Raw genomic sequence first — 22,594 nt, 5'->3', positions numbered from 1 at the left:
GTTGTTCCTGTAAGGGGTAGTTTTAGTATAATGGGGGCGATGGTTCCTCCTTCTCCACCTCACACTTTATGGGGGAAGTTTTGGCGTATCTGGGGTTTGTTCCTCATCCACCTCACATCCTTGAAGGTAGTTCTGGCATATCTGGGGGTTGTTCCTCGTACACCTTACACCCTGTGGGGATAGTTCTGGCTATCTGGGGGTGTGGTGTTCTCCTCCACATCACAACCTATGGGGTAGCTTTGGCATATCTGGGGGTTTTGCCTCCTATACCTCACACCTTATGGGGGTAGTTCTGGCACATATGGGGTTCCTCTACCTCACACCCTGTGGGGGTAGTTCTGGCATATCTTGGGGTTGTCCCTCCTCTACCTCACACCCTGTGGGGGTAGTTCTGGCATATATGAGGGTTGTCGTATCTCCTTCACCTTACACCCAGAGTGAAGCCATAAGCCTACCAGGTTCCCGCCTCCCTCAGTCCTCCATGTTTGTTTACATTCTCCGCGTCTCCGTGCGCCCCAGTCCACCGTCCCCGGCCGCCGCTGCTCTCATGAGTTGCCTTCGTGTTGTCCCTGCCGTTAAAACTCAGACGCTATGGTACACGCGCCTGGCTGCTGCTGTAGCTGTAGCTGCTGCTGCTGATGCTTCCCGTAAAATGTGTGTGAAAGACAACCACACGAGGATTGAGTTATAAATTTAGCCACCGTGTACCCTGAGGGGAGTGACGGCCCGGGGTAGAATTCCCCTCCATGTCTCGCATTTCTCTTTTTCTTGAACTGGTTTCACCGTGGAGAATGATTCTTTCGTTAATTTTAGTGTAAGGTAATTTTCTCTCTAGGTGGCTACAGTTAGTTCATATTGACCGCACCTCTTTTGCTATAACAAACACACATTACTTTCTTGGGGTGCGAGAGTTGACAAAATACGTCATATATGTGTCGGAGGTGGAGGGAACGAGGAGAAGAGGGAGACCAAATTGGAGGTGGAAAGATGGAGTGAAAAGGATTTTGTGTGATCGGGGCCTGAACATGCAGGAGGGTGTAAGGAGGGCAAGGAATAGAGTGAAGTGGAGCGATGTGGTATACAGGGGTTGACGTGCTGTCAGTGGATTGAATCAAGGCATGTGAAGCGTCCGGGGTAAACCATGGAAAGATGTGTAGGTATGTATATTTGCGTGTGTGGACGTGTGTATGTGCATGTGTATGGGGGGGTTGGGCCATTTCTTTCGTCTGTTTCCTTGCGCTACCTCGCAAACGCGGGAGACAGCGACAAAGTATAAAAAAAAAAGAAAAAAAAAAAAGAAATATAAAGTATATTTTTTTCCTTTATTATTCTTTCAGTATGCTCTCGCATCTGATTCCTTTATTTATTTATTTATTTATTTAGTTCACATAGCGTATAGAATGATCTTGTCAGTATTTAATAAAAGTCACGAAATTAGTCTACACTTCGTCGGCTTTGGCTCCCCCGTTGAAGGCCACGTTAGGGGGGAGGGGGGGGGGGACGCACGCCTGGGGTCCGTTAATTGGCCCAGAGCGTCGTTGGTCCTCGTGTGAGTGGTGGCGGAAGATGGTTCCTGCGGGGTCCACAAAGGGGTCTTTGTTGGACCGGCCCCATGTGGCCTGATGGTCACAACATAAAGAAATAACAAGGAGTCATAGACCGTCTGCTGGGTCCGTTCAAGTGAGGGTGGAGAAGACGCGTCTCCGGGCCTGCCATTTTTACGTAGTGATTCCTTTGGGCCTTGCTGTGTGTTCTGGCTGAACAGTTCCGGGCGAGGGTACGACCCCTAATCACATTATGATACGCAAGGACGTCGGTACGACTGTGGGTATGATAACATTTTAAATTCTGGAGTAAATGATTCAATGTCATTTATATTTCCCAAATGGATATGATCGTAGCCCCATGTTCTGGGTGGAAATAGTTTTAGTTAGCAGGAGCCATAATAGTGTGTCGTGTTTCGTCTCGTTATTTTACAGGAGAATGAGCGCGAGTTAAACATTTATATGCCCATCTTCGCTTCAGTTGACTCTAATGTTTCCTTTCCTAGGTTTCTCAAAGCACTAAGGGCTTTCGCCACCCCTTCACCTACTCCGTGCCTCACTTCTGTAGCCATGGTGTCATCCGCCGGTATATATATCCACAATTCCCAGTTTACATTCCCATTTGTATTAACTCTTCAACAGACCTGCCCTTCTCTGCCAGTGAACCTCATAATGTTGTTGAAAACACACGTTCACTCTCAGCTTCCTCCTTCCACAATATTTTGAAAACTAAAAGAACTTCAGTGGTATATAGTAAATGGGGGAAAATGTTACGTAATAAAATACACAAAATAGAACAATATAGAGCAATACAAGCTATATTGTAGCAGAAAATAAAGAGATGAATTTAAGATGTAATACCAGAATATGACAGAATACTAGAATACAGAATGAATTGTTGCTTCGTTTAGCAGTACGTAGTAGTACGTACAGTCGGGGAATCGTCAATATTGTCCGGTAACTCACCGATGAAGAACTGATTTGCTTTAGCGTAGACATTGAAAAGGGTCAGTTTGCCCTGATGGAGTATGATGTCAAGCTTGTGCCTGCCTGTGTTAACTTAGGCACTCTCGGACTGGGATGGATGTCTTAACATTTGTGTTTAACCCGTGTGTGTGTGTGTGCCATCTGCTGAGGCACAGGAGGCATACCCTGATAACCTTAACTGACTCATATGATGAACCTGTGCTTCTTGAAGGCAGATGATGCCTAGGTCTCATGTTCTCTGATGTCCTGTTCTAGGAGGAGCTTACGTTTAGAATATGAGGGAGTATCGGTGGTGTGTTGTGTGGCCCTCTGTGTGTGTGTGTGGTGTTTGGGGAGGAATGGTTGTGTGCACGGCAGCCGGGGTGGTTTGTGGCGTCGGCTTACCAAACTCCCTTCGAAGCCCAGCCACCAGTAGGCTCCTGGCCGTGGAGGACCAGTGGCCTGCCTTTCCTTTTGTTTCCAGTGTCCATTTCAATGTCCTTGTTCCTGATGGTCGAGATGTGGATACGTAGACCCCAGGTCCTTCTTGTTGGATTGTCCTGGGGGGGGTGGAAGCCTTGATATCTGTTGAGACTCTGTCTGTCCGTGGGGGGGGGGGGGGCTGGCTGGTGCTTCCCAGTGCACCTGCGTACGTTGAGAAGGGCTCGGGAGGTGTCGTTCATCGTATCCTGTCGCACCACAGTCCTTAAGATCCTCGCGTGAACTTCTGTTTGTTGTTGTCGTTGTCGTGCTCGCTCCCGTGTTGCTACGTGGGGCATCTTGTCGTTTTAAACACAGCAGCTTCTGTGACGGTGTTGGTTACCACCACCACTTCCTTGGCAGCACCCACGGCCTTCATGACCGCATCGTTGAACGTAAAGAGATGGAGGCGGCCCTTTTTAAAGCGTCACCGGGTAGTAGCAAACAGTTGTGTGTCGGCCATCTCCGAGAAACGGTTCTCCAGCTCGAGAGGAGGTTGGTGGGGTGGTGTGTGGCCCTCCCTGTTGGTTGTGGCCGGCTGGGGTTCAGGTGTGGGGTGGGGAGGGGTTCAGGTCAGTTTGAACGGGTGGTGACTGCCACCACGTTGGCTGGCCGGCTGGCTAGTAACGGCGGGAAATTTGTATGGTGTTGGCTGTGGAAAAGGTGCCGGGTTCGGTGGTATTGGTGGCCCTCGCTCGTCTGGATCATGTTTCGTGGGAGCGGAATGCCGATCCTTGGGTTTTTAGGGTGTTCTTTTCTTCTTTTTTTCTAACATAACACGGGCCATTCTTTCGTCTGTTTCCTTGCGCTACCTCGCTAACGCGGGAGACAGCGACAAAGCAAAATAAATAGATAAATGTATAACACTGGATGATGATGTATGTGGCCCTGCACACTTGACATATGGAAGGGGTGAGGTGTTCACCACCTTGGGATCTGCCTGCACCATTTCTCGATTCGCGCTCACCGGTACAGAAAGAAACTCCAGCGAGGCGGGTATCTCTGCACGGTGATGCCACCTGGTTCCATCGACAGCACTGATACCAGGGTATGGCCGGGGTCTGTATATCCCAGCACTGGGAAGCCTAGATGCTAGTCCCCTCCACGTAGAGAGGTAATCTGGAATACTCTTACCCTTTCCCAGTGGACTACTAGGTTGTCTGTAGGTTTAACCCCCTGAGTCATATGCTTGATAATATTTTGCAATATCAGGGTAGTCATGCATCAATAGTTCATGGTCCAAATCCACGAGGAATGGCTTAACAAAAAAGTTTCTTTTTGGTTAGAGTTTCCTTCCCCGAGTACAGTGAATCCCAGTGGAATGACGTCACCTTCTTACTCTTCGTCAATTCACGGGTAAATTTTATTCTCTTATCCTCCGAACTGTTGTGTTGTGCAGCCTCCTTTATGTGTTCGTCTTGTTCCTCACTTGTCACGTTAGGAGCGCCTGATCCTGTTGTAGCGCTCCGTCCTCCACCTCCCGTCTCTTTCTTAGCTGTTTGTTAAAAGTGCCCAGAGATATACCCAGCTGGACGGTTATAGAGAGGTTATACAGAGGTCTGGAAGGCAGGTGGTGTGTTGTGTGTGTGTGGCTGTACGGCAGGAAACAGAATATCAAACCTTATTAACGATGAGTATGGTTTCGGTGATCTTTATTTCCATAAATCTTAATTCATTCCCACGTAACATATTGTCCCCTCCATCATGTCTGCTCCACAATGGGTGCGGTGTCTGACGTATGATGATGGGGTTTTATGCGTTATGTATTATATACTCCGCTTACTTTTACAATGATATTTTATATATATTATATCGATATATGAATTACAACTTTTTAGATATTCTACCCTTATATTTATTTCGTAGTTCTTGAGTGTATGATAATCCCGGAAGCAGGGCTCACACACACACACACATGCCGGCATAACATACAACCTGGGCACCATGTTGTCACGTCTCGGCGTCGCTCGGGGCGTCTGATTGTACTGCGAGACACGGTACAGTTCCTCTGTCGTTTGTGACCTTTTGGCATCCACGGGGAGATGATCCAGGTAGTGTCTTTGAGATGTAATCTCGACCTAACAAGCGGTCTGGTTGACCTCCCTTCTTCACATGGCCGTGTACGGTCGGTGTTGCTATAAGTCGCCAGCAAGTGTTCTATCACACTTTTGCTGAAGATCCTGAGAGTGAGGGAGACGTGTTTGCCAGTCTTGACTAGGTGAATGAATATTTTTCTTGTACCATTTGGCGTTTTTCCACAGACAATCCAGAGTCGCAATCTGCATATCACCCTTGTGGACCGAACGCACGTTCACATTGCAGTCCATAATGGCGTCTGGCTTCTTCACCCTCTCTTCTGTGATACGGTCAACTTTGTCAGTCGACACCATGTTACCCGGATGCGCCGTTGAGAGGATGCGCACAGGTTTTCTGTCCATCCATCGACCAACCAAGATGTTATCTTCTGACACCACCTTGAACTGCTGCTGCATGTCGTAACGTTCCCAGGTGTCGAGGAATGTTGGCATATGTTGTTTCTCTCTGGCCTGACTCTGCCACATAAACCAGTGCTACGATCCAGGAGGAATTTGGCGAGGTTGGGCGATGTGTAGTAATTGTCTGTGTATAGCACGTGTTTCTTATTCATGAAAGGTGACATCTTTTTTTTTGCTACGTGTCCACTAAATCCGAGTGGGTTGTTCTTGGGACACCCTGGCAATATCCTGGTCGCTCGCTGGCTGTGTGCATTAGCATATCGAGGACACGTACCCAGTTCGACAGTTGCAGAGGGACAGGGCCATAGCGCCGCCCCTTGAAAGCAATGTACTGTCGTTAACTCGTGACCTGAAAAGCACCAAGCTCTCATCAAGTCGCCAAGTTCTGGAACGGTCGAAAGAATTTGACACAAACTTTCCATTAAACATGACAATCAGTGTCCTTAATTTCCACATCTGTCTCGGTTATTTGGATTGTTGTTGTCGGCCAAATCGAGATAACGTAGGAGCTGGAGAAATCGGCCCCTCGTCAAGTAGTTGCTAAAGGTAGTTAAGAGAGGTTTTTGTCATTCTGAATCTAGTATTCCTTCAGTACCTGTTTCTTTACGTGGATCTTAAGCATAGTGAGGGCGAGAAACACGTACATCTCTGGAACAGATGTGTCGTGGAACCCCTTCCATTTTTACCTGTCTTTTCAGCTGAGTTTCTCAGGAATCGTACACAGTAGAAATATTGTTCGTTTCACTCAGCCAGTAAGTCCCATTACTTCACTGTCGAAGAACGCGAGGAAGTAAGGCAATTTATCTGCATCACTCACGGGAAGATCATGTTTATTCCCGATTCCTTCGCGTCAAAATCCAATGTCTGTGGCTGGTGATTGCGTAGGTTTTATCCTCCACACACAAAGGACTTGAGACGCGGCATTGGTTTTGCCTCTGTTTTGTGTGGTGTGTGTCTGTCTTGTCCACGGGACCTCACCCCCCCCATGCTGGGAAAATATGACCGCGTGACCTTCCTTCCTCCGCAGCCACACTCCTCTTCCTCCACCACCAGAATCACCAGACTCAAGTTCAACCTCTGGTACATATTCATCCACTTAACGTCGTCAACTTCGAGCTGGCCCACACTTTCATCATTGTCCCAAATCCTCCTCATCACCTGCGAAATCGAGGGCGAAGCGAACTTCGGCCGAGGCGTGTGGGAGTCCAGGCGAAAATTTCCCTAGTAGGCGGTGATGTCAAAACGCGTCTTCCTCCCACACTCCGGGCGCTTCCTGGCGAGCAGATGGTGTCACGCTGTGTCGGGATGTGTTCCTACGTGAGGCGGGAAGCAGGGGAGATTGAGACTTACCCTCACACCCCCCCCTAAGCCCCTGGCTGGGTGAGAGTGGGTAGCTGTTTACATGCGTGTCCAAACCAGAGGGCATGATGGTATGTGCCTCAAGAGATGCAACATCACCCAGTTTCACCGTACAATTTTGACGGAGTGACCAACGTTCCGTTACGTTGCCCGCCTGCTACCGTAACGAACGTTAGATAACAGCTTAATACTTGGGGTGACCGGGAACGGGCGAGTGAGGGTGGCTGTTCACAGGAATGGCTAAACAGAGGACATGATAGATGACTGTGCCATATCGCCAAAATTAAAATAAAAAATCAGGACGCAAAATATTCCAACGCCCAGCTTCACCAGTACGAGCATTAGGTTACGCCGTCTGCCGCAGTGGTGTAAAAACAAAATATCTTCCTTGAATTAGGTTTTGACGCATTTTCGTCTCGGCTCTACCACCAAGTTTCAGATCCCGTTAGAAAAAAGAAGTTAAGCTTTACCAAAACGTATGATGTAGTTTGTGAAAAGAACGTGTCATCCTATTTCACTATAATTCATTTTGTTGTGTTATGTAAGAATGTATCGTTCGGGCAGTAATTCCTCTCTTTAAGTTTTATTTCCCCAGATGGGACTCTCCATCCCGTCCATTTTTTATGACCAGGCAGATGGCATCACTTGGTAACTATTCTAACTGCTCGATGATTCTGTCATTATGTATCATGATAGATGATTAGATTTCATCCAACTTTAAGTTTTACATTAACCAGCCCGGTGTATTGATAATGTTTCATTTTGAAATCGTATCCATGACTATGAACACCGGTATCGAAATAATTAGGAAATGGAGGTATCTGGCATGTTTGTTATGTAAGCTATTACGTCACTGGCTTTTGCAGCATCCCCCCTATCACAGCCCCAGGGCTAGATCCCCCCATCACCGTTGTCCTTTGTTGCTACATTTACACCAAATTAGGTTTTGATCGCTTATATGAAGTCTGTGTGCTTGAATTTAATGCTTGATGTGCTTAGTGACTTACTGTTTTGTTCTTGCAAACTTGACAACCCCAGTGAGTTTCCAGATAGCATATTTTGTAGTCGGCTGATGGCGTTAATACTACAAGTTTGAGGGTACGATTCTACACGTTGTGTCACACCATTATGTAAGTTTTTTAGTTAAGGACTAAGGCGGTGAGGGGCGGGGGAGGAGTTGGCGTCCGTATTACATAAGTGTGGGGCGAAGGGAGGGGAGGATATGAGCGCGACCCCCCCAACCTGTGACGTAACAAAGCGTCATCAACAGACTCATCTGTTGTCACTCTCCCGTTTATTTCCTCGTGAAACAAATTATTTAACCTCACGTATAAAACACAGGCATGTTTATGTGTCACTGTGTTTTTACAGTCTCGTTGATCGTGTACGTAGTAATATCTTATAGCTCGACCCTGTTACGTAATGGTTGACATGAATAATGCGTGATTCTAGGTCGTAGAAATAGCACGCTGACTCTGTGTTAATAGAGGCACACGAAGTTTTTATTAGGTTTCAATGTTTCAGAAGGTATTTGATTGACATTCTTTTTTTATGTCGGTATAGATACCTTGTGTGAAAAGTCGCACATTTTGTTCGTTGCCTGAAGATATTTACCAGTACGTGCGCACGTGTGTGTGTGTGTGTGTGTGTTACTACATTCTTGAACTGATGGTGTTGGGCAGCAGGTGTAGAGAGGCTTAACGGATGTGTGTGTGTGTGTGTTACTACAGTCTTGACCTGATGGTGTTGGGCAGCAGGTGTGGAGAGGCATAACGGATGTGCGTGTGTGTGTGTGTGTGTGTGTTTTGAGGGGAGTTGGGCTACCAAGACATGCGACCTTGGGGTGCAGTGTCGCTAAAGTTAGGGCTAAGTGTTGTCAGCCTCAGAGGAATAGGATTCGAATCCATCGGAAAAATGAACAGAATATTTTATATGCTATAAGGTTTTGTGCTTTTATTTTATTAGAGTTAAGGAAAATTTATTGTCCGGATTGAATAGTATAATACACGAATATATTTTATCCTTTGTATAGATGTCTTTCCCTTACGCTTTATTTCATCAACTTTGTGTTTGTTGGCCTTTGGCTGAGTCTTGGGGAAAAGTACTTTGTTGATTATATCAAAATATTAACTTGTGTAGATCGCACGAGATTATTAAGTAAGAGTCACTGATGTAGCCACGATCAGGATACTTAACAGTGGCTTAAGTTTTCGTAGTGTCGTAAGTGTACAAAAACATCCACTTGATAATGTTGATCCTTGCAGGAAAGGCCAGCTATGAAGTAAGACTGTATGTGTTCGAAGTAATATTGTAAGATTGTATGTGTTCAAGATGTCTGTCGATCGTTTGATGACTTGACGTTGTCTTAATGACCTCGTCAGTGGAAGGCGTAATGCCCAGATAACCAGACAACCAACCAATCCCGGGAGCATAACAGTGCTACACTTTGATATGGTACTAGCTTAATCCTTGGAATATATATTAGGAACAATGGCGTAAGGCTCACATCACCTTGCTCAGGGGCACGTACCGTTGTGTTTGATGTTGATAATCACATGAAACTTGCATCATCATATGATTCGATCTGGTTTGTGTTGAATGTAAATAACCCAATCTTATCTCACTTTTTAGTTAAGTACAATACTCAAGTACGAAAAACAGTGCTCTTCTCTTTATGACTAGTGATAAGTATACTTGTAGATATAGTGTGAAAAGATATGTGAAGAATACGATTATAATAACCCTTTGGACGCGACGACTTTCTAATTACCGCCCCCCCCCCCCCTTGAGTTCAACGACTGAACGCCTATTGTACGATGAATGAAATCATGTGAGTTCTTAGGGATGAAATGGTCGCATCCGATGAGTTAAAGTCATCGAACTCAAGGGTTGTGGTCGTGGTGCTCAAGGAATTAAGTCGGGATGTCTTTGGTGGCGAAGTTGAAGACGAGACGACAAATTGTCAACTACCACCTAAGGTTCAGCGACAGGTCGTTGAGACATGAAAGTTCTATGTAGATTATCAGAGGTGGATGTCTTCTATACGTTGAGTGTTTATAGGTGATAGGTTGTTTATTCTTTGAACTGATATATATATATATATATATATATATATATATATATATATATATATATATATATATATTCCCTGTGGATAGGGGAGAAACAATACTTCCCACGTATTCCCTGCGTGTCGTAGAGGGCGACTAAAAGGAAGGGAGCGGGGGGCTGGAAATCCTCCTCTCTCATTTTTTTTTTTTTTTTTTTAATTTTCCAAAAGAAGGAACAGAGAAGAGGGCCAGGTGAGGATATTCCCTCAAAGGCCCAGTCCTCTGTTCTTAACGCTACCTCGCTATCGCGGGAAATGGCGAATAGTATGGAAAATATATATATTATTAAGTATTAAGAATATATGGTGTGGGAGGCAAGTTGTTAGAAGCAGTGAAAAGTTTTTATCGAGGATGTAAGGCATGTGTACGTGTAGGAAGAGAGGAAAGTGATTGGTTCTCAGTGAATGTAGGTTTGCGGCAGGGGTGTGTGATGTCTCCATGGTTGTTTAATTTGTTTATGGATGGGGTTGTAAGGGAGGTAAATGCAAGAGTCCTGGAAAGAGGGGCAAGTATGAAGTCTGTTGGGGATGAGAGAGCTTGGGAAGTGAGTCAGTTGTTGTTCGCTGATGATACAGCGCTGGTGGCTGATTCATGTGAGAAACTGCAGAAGCTGGTGACTGAGTTTGGTAAAGTGTGTGGAAGAAGAAAGTTGAGAGTAAATGTGAATAAGAGCAAGGTTATTAGGTACAGTAGGGGTGAGGGTCAAGTCAATTGGGAGGTGAGTTTGAATGGAGAAAAACTGGAGGAAGTGAAGTGTTTTAGATATCTGGGAGTGGATCTGTCAGCGGATGGAACCATGGAAGCGGAAGTGGATCATAGGGTGGGGGAGGGGGCGAAAATTTTGGGAGCCTTGAAAAATGTGTGGAAGTCGAGAACATTATCTCGGAAAGCAAAAATGGGTATGTTTGAGGGAATAGTGGTTCCAACAATGTTGTATGGTTGCGAGGCGTGGGCTATGGATAGAGATGTGCGCAGGAGGATGGATGTGCTGGAAATGAGATGTTTGAGGACAATGTGTGGTGTGAGGTGGTTTGATCGAGTAAGTAACGTAAGGGTAAGAGAGATGTGTGGAAATAAAATGAGCGTGGTTGAGAGAGCAGAAGAGGGTGTTTTGAAATGGTTTGGGCACATGGAGAGAATGAGTGAGGAGAGATTGACCAAGAGGATATATGTGTCGGAGGTGGAGGGAACGAGGAGAAGAGGGAGACCAAATTGGAGGTGGAAAGATGGAGTGAAAAAGATTTTGTGTGATCGGGGCCTGAACATGCAGGAGGGTGAAAGGAGGGCAAGAAATAGAGTGAATTGGAGTCATGTGGTATACAGGGGTTGACGTGCTGTCAGTGGATTGAAGCAAGGCATGTGAAGCGTCTGGGGTAAACCATGGAAAGCTGTGTAGGTATGTATATTTGCGTGTGTGGACGTGTGTATGTACATGTGTATGGGGGGGGGGGGGGGTTGGGCCATTTCTTTCGTCTGTTTCCTTGCGCTACCTCGCAAACGCGGGAGACAGCGACAAAGTATAAAAAAAAAAAAAAAAAAAAAAAATATATATATATATATATATATATATATATATATATATATATATATATATATATATATATATATATATATATATCCCTTATAGGGATATGATTATTCGATACTATGCAATCGAATATCAGGCTCAGGAGAACCTGTTGCTCACCAGCGTGAGACGAAGGGTATTCGATTGCATTGTATCGAATAGTCATTCCCTATTACGGATGATCATAGCCTAGCAGTAGTGCTACCGCCTGCCACGCAGGGGTTCCAGGTTCGTTCCTGGGTGTTGGAGGTGTTATATATATATATATATATATATATATATATATATATATATATATATATATATATATATATATATATATATATATATATGCACACCACAGGATAACGCTGTCTTACAGTGAAGGGATGAAATTAAACACCAGGATTAAAATTACTTATATTACAAGCAATAAAGAATACATAACAAAAGAACATTACTCGGGCACAATTATTTACGTTAACACTAAACATAACAGGTAAGATTTCGAACCAGAAATCTTTATAACTTGACTATATTAACATATCACAAAATACACTTTTAAAAATCTGTGGGTAATTCTTTAAGACACAAGTTATGATACACCGTTACACTCGGACCCGAAACGACACAGTGCAACACTGTTTAAGTTTAGCTTGGCGCCGCATCACTGAAGGGGAAACACGGGTCTGCGCATAGTCGTCTGGAGCGCCCAGCCTCCAAGCCGCCCCTCGGCAGTGACCCGCTCCACCTCGACTGCGTTGAGGACAATTGACCACAGTAAGTGCCGCTCCATATTGCCTGGAGCTCCAGCCTTGGTTACGGTCCCTCCAACTCCACGGTAAAACAATGGGACTCAAGAGGGAGTCAATCTTTCCTTGGTATGACCTTCCTGGCTGAGAGGCATAATAAGTAGTGAGGACACGGCGAGTGGGAAGTGAATTCCAAGCCGAGGTAACAACGGCGGAGGAGGGAGGTCTTGCTGGGTTGCTGGAAAGCCGTCATGGGACGGGACAGGACAAGGTGACCCGCTTAGACCCCTAGCCAACCACGCTGCCGTAATAAACCTACAACACACACACACACACACACATACATTACCTACAACATAAACACAACATACACCTTACCTGCAACATAATCATAACATACACATTACCTACAACATAATCATAAACCTACAACACATACACGTTACCTACAACATAAACACAACGTACACGTTACCTACAACATAATCATAACATACACATTACCTACAACATAATCATAACATACACATTACCTACAACATAAAACACACGAAACGCACAGGTTCGTAACCCCCCCCCCCCTCCCAGCGCGCTCCTTCAGGGAGAAAATTCCTGGAAGAGGAATGTTCTTACCTTAATTTTAAGAGCGGATTAACAGTCTGTTTACACAATGTGTGTGTCGACGATATGATGAATCTCAAAAAAAGATTGTTCTCTTGAAGGAACAAGGCTCACTTAGTCATCCTCTGATTATTATCCCTGAACTTGTTAAAAGTGGGGTGGTAATCAGTATATACACAATGATAGGCTTGCCTGAAAGGGCAGAAATATACAGGTGTTGTAACGCAAAGATCAAAGGTTCCTTCTCACTAGTGGGGTAATCTGCTGTTTAGGCTTAATTAACTTTCTTACCAAAGTTGATCACAGGGGTGATCAAACCCTCTCTTCGTCCTCCTGCAAGAGGACAACACTAACTTTTTATATCACTGGCACTGACAGCTGACCTGTCCGGAGCCTGCAAAATCGCGACTATTACAGAGCCTAAAAGCATGGCTTTTGACGCTGCTCATATTTCCTAACATATCTGACATCGTCAATCAATGTGTGAGGGGAGGTGCGATCGTGGCAGTTAACAATGAACAATCTTGTAGTATCCAACGATACCCAGGAAACACGATACCCAGGAAATATCTTCAGTTCTCTTCTAGATCGGGGGTGGGTGGGTGGGACATCAAGGTGCTATAGCTTGGGCCTTAACTGTTATTGGAACGGGTGGGGGGCAGGGGGAAAGACTAGCAGTCCTGGTTACCTTGCTGACTTTGTGGTAGTCGATACAGAACCGATAAGGTCCCATAGGGCGAGTAGTTCCAGTGCGACTGGCACCGGCTCCCATCATCAGCTCGTGGTGCTCCAGCATGGTAGTCCAGCTCCACCTTTCAAATGATTGCTCGTTGTGGACTTCCCCGGTAAGGAGCTTGTTCAGTAGGCCGGGCATGTCCCACGTCAACATCCGGGAGGCTCACCCCTCCAGGTAAGCTTTTGGCAGACAGACCTCTGGGTGTGTCGGCGGCAGGGCAGATGTATGTCTCCACCCATCGCTTCTCCCGTCAAGGGCGAAAGCTTCTCCTCCTTCCTTCCTGCCTGCCTGTCCACGCCTGCGTCAGGTCCCCAGGGCGCACCCGTAGCTGGATCATCGCCCTCGTCATACACACACACACACACACACACAGCTCCCGCTGGAAGTTTGAGTCGTGCAGCAAGCCTACATAGTCTGCTTGAAAGTGGGAGAATCATGATGAAAATGTTGATGAAGCCCCGGTTGGGGGTGATAGAAGCAACACTCCGTCGCCCCGTTCTCAAAGCTCTCCATTCGAGACCTTTTGCCATACCAGCTCTTCATTCGACCCTGGGCCTCTCCTGCATGGACTCGATACGAATCATCAGCCTCAACCCACTGACGCTGGTTCGAACCAGTAAAGAAGGTATCACACAGCTTCTCGCTGGTCTCATTCTCAGAGAATGGTCTCAGTCTCAGTGGCTGTGCCTCAGTCACACGGCCTCCCGTGCTAGCTGCCATGGACCTGGCATCTGAGCACACTGGGAGTATCTCGTGTACTCCTTCCTCAGTTTCCGTTGTCTCCTTGCACTCCACTGGCCTCACAGACAACACACCGGCACTAGATTCATTTTTACCCCCTCCCGCTAAGTCATCGCCTAACACAAAAGGCCACTCATGAGACGGTCAACTTATTCACCGTCCCCACAAGAGCAGGTCCCGTAAAGGGATCTGCTCCCACACACACACACACACACACACACACACAATGGTTAGTGGAACTGCCCTCTCGACCCCCACAGCCCGTCTAACAAGACTCAGTCAACAGACTCTCTCCTACCGGCACCAAGCCATCCAACACCAGGGACTGCGAGCGCACCAGAGCCACGCAGTTACGGCCACTTCTTAGTGAACAGCTATACTGACATAGCTCTTACACAGGCACGCTCTTGTGGTTCCCCTGGAAAAGATTCTGAACTACAAACTGATTGCCACTCTCGTAGCTCCCCACTTTCCTGAGAACAGGGTTAGCCTAACTTACATCACTATGAAACCCTAAGATTGATAAAGAGACTCACTAGCCTACTCTTGGTAGAGTCTCTGGATTTCCTTCAGCCTGGCCCAGCACTCCCTCACCACCTTGCCACAATTATAACACGCCCCCAGCACTCCCTCACCACAATTATAACACACCCCCAGCACTCCCTCACCACCTTGCCACAATTATAACACGCCCTAACAACCCTCTCGCGATTGTTCCTCTGATTCTCAGGAGCCTCCGGCAAAGGGGGGGGGGGGTCAGATTTCTGGTTGGGGTTACAGTATTATTGTATTTTCCTCTTGGCCATCAAAACCCCTTTTAGAGTCTCTGTAGCAAGTGTGCGTGTCAGCCAGCGCGAACAGATCCGCTATTTCCCCAGCCTTTTCAACAGACTTCACCCTTTGAACATTTAAATAACAGCACTTCACGGGTAACAATTTTTTTTTTTCTTCACATTTCTCGAGTGCTATTAATTCCACAAGTTCCGCTGGTTCAGTAACTCCTTCGGAGCTAAACCACTGCCTACATAAGTAGTCCCTTCTCACGAAAATATTCGGTGTAGGTCTGGTCAGGTCTCTTAGGTTTATGTCGAAACATGCATCTGTAAGTCTCTAGATAAAACCTATAAACTTTTAGTATTTTAGCCTTCACGACCTCGTAATTAAGGAAACTTGTGTTTACACATCGCCTGTGTATAATACATCCTCTAGCCTTACCACTAATGACATATCGTGAGTTAACCAATACGTCTTGGGCCAAGAGCGCTGATAGGCAACACTTTCAAAATTATGGAAAAAAAAATGAGAAAATTACATCATCCTCAAGAGACTTTGGCATATAAGACCGTAGCATCAAAATGTGGTGGTAATGCCTTTGACGCATCGTGTCCTAACTTCTTTTGTTCCCGCTCTTGCTTCACCGCTTCAAGCTTTGCAGAAAATTTTTTTTTTCCACGTCAAGTCAGGTATTCTGGAGTTGCATCTGCAAGTGTTCCGAGATCGGCTGACCCCGTTGATTGGGGGCAGTATTGTGTGTGGACACTATCTTCCATCATTGGCCACAGTATCTTAAGAGCTGCTCGCCAACTAATTGATTGATTACCAAAGTCTCCAACTCTGTTCTGTAAGCATTCTGATCGTACGCTACTTCTACCTTGTCCGCTACAAGTCTTTTCAGTCATGAATTGTTAAAGATTTTAATATCACTTGGAGAGGGTCGAGATAGACAGAAACGTTCAACGTCAGCGTCACTGGTCAACGGCATGGTTAACGAACGAGAGAAGAGACTCCGTACGGAAAGGCAAGAAAAATCCTAGCAGACGACAGTCAATTTCTTGTTGTTACACAACACAGGATAACGCTATCTTACTGTTAACGGAGGAAATTGAACACCTAGAGTAAAACTTCATATAAGAACTGAAGAACACAAGACCAAAGAAGAACATTACTCGGGTGCTAGTTTTACATGAACTCTTAATAGCCCAGGCAAGATTTCAAACCAGACTCTCTTCCTCTTCAAAAAAAAAAAAAAAAAAAAATCAACCATTAAAACATAAGACACAAAAATACACTTTCTCAGTGGACAATGCTATAAGACAAGTTGCACTACGCTGTTACACTCGAACCCGAAACGACGCCGTCCAACACTTTATAAAGTGGAGTGTAGCGCCGTATCGCTCGGTGCGAACACAGTGAACGTAGTGGCTACGGGATTAAGGTATGGGAAAATCGACCGAGAAATTCCTTCGGGCACTTTATTGAAGGGGGTATCCAAGCCAGGAGCGGCTAGTTCTGCCCTAACCTACCCACATAAAGGCAGAGATTGAAGAGAAAGGACCATACACACAAGTTAGTCTTGATTGGCCAAAGCCGCGTTGACACGCCCTTATCCGGACTGTGAATGGAGGAGAGTGGCCCATAGCGCCACTCCTGATTGGCTAGGGGGGGCGGGCAAAGGCCTAGCCCCCTCCTCATCTCGACGGTGAAACGATGAGTACTCTGGCGGTGATCTTCCCCAGGCGTGTGGTGTCCTTGGCGGGGGGGGGGGGGGGAGAGAGAGAGAGAGAAGAAGACAGGCCGAAGTGTCTGGCACGACTAAGAGTGGCGATGCGGTGTTGGGGTGTGTGTGTGTGTGTGTGTGGAAATCCAAGTCGAGATAACCGAGACCCCGCTGGGAAGGTCTGTGAGGGGACGTACAGTGGACCTTTTGATGCGGCGGCACTGGCCCACGTGCCACAAACTTAAAAACACGCGGAACAATGCAGGTTCGTAACTATATATATATATATATATATATATATATATATATATATATGTGTGTGTGTGTGTGTGTGTGTACGGCTCCACTGTGTAACATTATGTGCAAGGCTGTTGTATTATAAATAGTCGTGACATGATTCCTACTAAACATTACAAGTTATTTGTAAGCATTTCATCTAAATCTTACCCCAGCTTTGCCTACTGTAGACAGTTCTCTCTGTTTATCCCGGTACATAATTCAAATTGGTAGTTGACTGGTTAGGTTTTTACTAAAGGCCTGTTTACTGCTGGTGAGGGTCATTAAGGCCCATGTCATCGTTAAGCCCCCATCCACCAACGGAAAGTCTTTTTTAACCAATAGTTGTTGTTTAGCGTATGTAAACAGTACTCGCGTACCGTGTATGAATAACTAATAATTCAATAATTGTTATCCAATCTTTATTAGATTTTTTTTGTTTGACGAGTCACCTCAGCCTAGTTAGTACCTAGACCTTGAGTCACCTCAGCCTAGTTAGTACATAGACCTTGAGTCACCTTAGCCTAGTTAGTACTTAGACCTTAGGTCACCTCAACCTAGTACCTACAGCCTAGTTAGTACCTACACCTTGAGTCACCTCAGCCTAGTTAGTACATAGACCTTGAGTCACCGTAGCCTAGTTAGTACTTAGACCTTAGGTCACCTCAACCTAGTACCTACAGCCTAGTTAGTACCTGCACCTTGAGTCACTTCAGCCTAGTTAGTACCTATACCTTGAGTCACCTTAGACTAGTTAGTACCCATACTTTGAGTCACCTCAGCCTAGTACCTAGACCTTCTGTGCACATATTTGGCTGAGCTGATCACAGACAGTAAAGCTTTGCGATCTTGATACAAAATTGAAACCATTTTGTGCTCGATAATCAAAACGTAACAAATATTGATTCTGTATAGAGTTATCATTGGTGGGTATGTACTACGTTGTGGGATATGAGGGAGTGTGATTGGACTGGTGTACATATCTTTGTATGTCACATATAAGAACGGCTGTGTACATATCTTTGTATGTTACATATAAGAACGGCTGTGTACGTATCTTTGTATGTTACATATAAGAACGGCTGTGTACATATCTGTATAGTACATATAAGAATGGCTGTGTACATATCTTTGTATGTCACATATAAGAACGGCTGTGTACATATCATTGTATGTCATATATAAGAACGGCTGTGTACTTTGTATGTTACATATAAGAACGGCTGTGTACATATCTGTATAGTACATTTAAGAACGGCTGTGTACATTTCCTTGTATGTTACATATAAGAACGGCGGCCCATTTTTTTTTTTTTTTTTTGTCAGTTTCTTCAACGTTAGCTGGAAGCTGTCTGGGTTCCATAAATCAGAACGTTGAAGATACTGATAAAAGATAAGGATAAGATATATAGAGGAAGTAGCAACCTACATTGAGTTAAGTACTCATCATAACTCATAATATTCAGCACTCGGGTCTCCGTTGGGGGTTTTATGGTAATGAAAGAAATAGTTGACATTGGCAATTACCAGCACGTTTTTCACCTCTTCCAAAATTTATATATACTTTCCCTTTTCTCTTCGTTTTACCATTCATTATTTCAGCATCTTTATTTTTTTTTATGTAAGATCAGGCGATGATATGGGCTTTAAGTCTGTAACTGAAACCTTCAAAGTAAAGAAAATAAATAAGTTGTTCCACTTATTTATATAATCACCATTGGGCAACAATGAGTTGAATCATTGCCATCTTACACGATGGTGCTGGGCACATATATTACTCTATATAGCCAACGCCTAAAATTATATAAGTTTTTTGAATAAATACGAATATGATTAATTGTCCAGTTGAACCATTCAGCCATAATACTCCTCGTATTGCTCATGTGACTGGTCAGTAACGCCTAAAATTATATGTTTTTTGAATACATACGAATATGATTGTCTAATTAAACCATTCAGCCTTAATACTCCTTGTGTTACTCATGTGACTGGTTAGTGAAACACTATATAGTTCACCACGACCTCCATCACCACTGCACAACAGACCTCCTCAATAGTAGCCCCCCCCCCTGATCAATTTCAGATTTGGGAGGACTATTTCACCCGCCCCTCCAAATGGCTGACCGACCCAATTTCTCTGGCGACCTTCGGGTTGGGGAGTCCTAACCTCTCACCCTCCTCCCTCCACCGCTCTCCCCTTCAGGGTACACACGTGTACTCCCCCCCATCAAGCTCCTTACCCCCCCCCCCCCCCCGTTCTTCCCCAGCGCGTCCACCGCCGCCAACGCACTCCCAATCGCCTCCCTTCCCCCCAACCAACCACCACTAGAGTGGAGGCCAGCGGCCCCCCGCCACTGTGGCGCCGCCGACTGTACCCAACATACGCCTCACAAAGGGATAGCGTTACGTAAGATACGCCGAGAGAGAGGAGGGGGGGAGGGTGAACGACGGGCGTAGCTTACTCCCCCCCAACTACCATATTGCTTCCGCTTCTGGTCTGCCATGATGACTCGACTCCGTGGAAACCTTACGAACAGCAGAGCTTGACAACAACCCCTTCCCAATACGTGTTTACGGACAAAACACCAGAACAAAATATATATGCAACGCCATGCGATATTTTAGGGCATTCCTACAACAAATATTATCTGACCCAAAGATCAAACTTTGATGTACGCAAGTATTTTATCCCGGCAGCAACGTTTTTCCCATATTCATTCAGTCCTGCTTTCATATATTTCGTGTACTAGACGAGAAAAAAAAATAAATCTTTGCTCTGAGGCAAAAAGAAAAAAATATGAATATCTTTGCTCTGCGAGGCAAGTCAGGTGTGGGAGGGGAGTCAGGCAGTAGTGGATGTGGTGGCTACGTGAGGAGCCAAGTGTGGCAGTCGACGAGTGAAGGTCAGACATTCCACCTCCCGGTAACAGCGGAGCCACGACTACCCAGTAACAACGCCACTTCCGACAAATGCCGCTGTCTTCTGAGTTTTACTCCAGTTTTCGCCAGAAATCGTTGAGAAGTTAAGACAGACGCATCTCCCTCTGTCATTTACTTGTTATTTTGATGTATAAGCAAATATAGTACAAAATGAAGTTACGTAATAATTCGCGGCTACGTTGGCAATACGATGTTAAATCCACCAATCACCACACGGGTTTCTCCACTTGGGATCCGCCCACCGCGTGACGTCAAAGACAACTAAAATTCAAAATGTAAATCCGATAATACGACCACGTTTTCCATTTGGTTGAAGACACATTGAGGTCATTTCATTTAATTAAAGAGTAATGAGAAGGAAGATAGAGGTGACAAAGATTTCACGACATGACAGGGACTGAAGACAAAGCAGAGATGGAGTATGGTAGTACCGGGGTTTAGTATGCGGTGGTGCCACATCTCCACTGGCACAAAGTACGACGAAAAAAAAATCGACCAACTTCACGAAATCCAGCTTACGGACGACTTCTTCACACGGAAATCACTCGTTAATCTTGGTAAACACCCTTTGAACGTGTAAGAATTATGATGAACATTCTCGTTGCCTACAATTGAACACCCTGCGATCAATGGACTGCAATTCACCAACTACATTGGTATGTCTCACACACACACAAAAGCCTTAGGGGGTTTTCGAGGTTAGACTCGCCCACGTTGGTTTTATAACGTACTCAGCAGTGGCACTGTACTCGTATATCAGGAACTAATATAAAAGACCACAGTCTACTATCTTGTATTTAGACACATGAGAAAAGCTCTCAAATGCATGGTCAGTTCTTTTATTAATAATAAAGGCAACCGCAAATATGAAAATTTGCCACTGCATAGCACTGATTGGAAGTGAATGTTTTCTGAAAATCGTTAACCACTTGAGCAAGTCAGTCCGTTCCAACGGTACGGTACGTTACGACCCTTTGGGTACTCGGCGTGACCTGACCTATGTCCTCCATGGATCGTACGATCGTATGACACTGATTTTTGCAAGAAATGATCAACGCCAGACTGTTTAAAATTGTATGATGCATCAGGTTGGTAATACCACTTGACCTGAAGGGTTCCCCATGTGCGCAACTCCTCTAATATTTCCTTAAATGTTTGAAATAGGATATTTTCAATGAAAGAATACATTTGTCAACACCAAATTTTCGTATTGGTTTACCGAATGATATAGCTACAGATGTGGACCTCAGGGATAATAGTGAATTATTATTATTATTACTATTATTATTATTATTATTATTATCATTATTAATGTCACCACAACAGAAGCTTAGATTCGACCCGTATGATTAATAAACCCTTATCTACACCTTGTGTAACTGAATACCTGATTACATTATATTTTTGGAAGTTATATTATTGTAAGGTGTTCGCAAGACTTGTTTTAAAAGGATAGAAGAGCTGTTTCTAAACAGGCTTAATGACAAGTATAGCCACAAATCTTTCTTGACTAGTTTACACGTGTGACGTGTCTTAGGAGCTGAAGAAATGTAAAGGAATTTTTTCTTAAGGTAAAAAAGACTGAACAAACGTACGAAGGTATAATACCAGACGCAGGTACTGTAGTAGAACAATGACTACATAAGCCATCCTTCTGGGCGATGAACACCATTGCTGACTCGCTTCGCTATTTGCATATTCGAGTTATGTCGAGACAAAAGTTCTCTCTCACCGAATATGAAATATTTTTTTTTCTTTACAGACATTTGAAGCAACTTCCTCCACTTCACACAGCTTGTAGAGGATGCCCTGCAGTGCGTGTTTAGCAGTTCCTGATCTGTCGTCACTTGCTAACGAGTAAGGAGGAGAATTTGCCAGAAGCCGCTCACGAAAATTTTTTTTTACGGTTATGGAGAACGAGTCGTGTGATTTTAAGTGTTGTGAGGTGGTCACGTATGACATGGAGTTATTGTATTATGTTTGTGAAATGACAGCCATGCCTGCAGCCCACACATGGGCCAGGCAAAAAGACGAAGAAAAAAACGGGGTCACAGGAGTGGAACTTGACAGACGCTGCTGGCTTAAGGACCAGAGAGAGAGAGAGAGAGAGAGAGAGAGAGAGAGATGAATCATCACGAACACGTCGTTAATCTAAACTGACAGTTTAATATAAACTTGGCTTTGACCGTCCAGGCGGGCGAAGGGAGCCGCTCGCTCGTTTTTTTTTTATTATATCCAGACGCAGTTCGCGCGTCATAATCAAATTTACACCAGTGGCTCGCCTGACCAACTTTCACCTGCATTCCGATAGCAGTCGTCCCAACCCCCCCGCCCACTACGTAGTCTGACGTGGCAACAGTGTTACTCATCCATATCCCATTTACAACTTATGTCCTCACACACATTTTGACCTGAATGAACCCCTTCGTATCGACGAAGAACAAAAAGAATAACTTCTTTCCTGCAACGTGGCAGAGGGATTATACCACTGTTGCCCACTGGTGATTATATAAATATGTTGGACATCTTATT

The 22,594-nt window shown here is 45.0% G+C and overlaps 2 protein-coding genes across 3 annotated transcripts in view; one reads left to right on the top strand and one right to left on the bottom strand.

The window, feature by feature from the left end:
• Nucleotides 1-22,594, top strand: part of LOC139750946 (serine/threonine-protein kinase VRK1-like) — a 205,252-nt gene that overhangs the window by 33,760 nt on the left and 148,898 nt on the right. The window lies entirely within an intron of this gene.
• fbp (fructose-1,6-bisphosphatase) overlaps nucleotides 1-22,594 on the bottom strand; it is a 394,327-nt gene that overhangs the window by 284,235 nt on the left and 87,498 nt on the right. The gene's annotated exons all lie outside the window — the stretch shown is intronic.

This window comes from Panulirus ornatus, chromosome 1 (genome assembly GCF_036320965.1).
Source record: "Panulirus ornatus isolate Po-2019 chromosome 1, ASM3632096v1, whole genome shotgun sequence".
NCBI lineage: Eukaryota > Metazoa > Arthropoda > Malacostraca > Decapoda > Palinuridae > Panulirus > Panulirus ornatus.
Note: the sequence above shows the minus strand (reverse complement) of the source record. Positions and strands in the feature narration are given on the sequence as shown.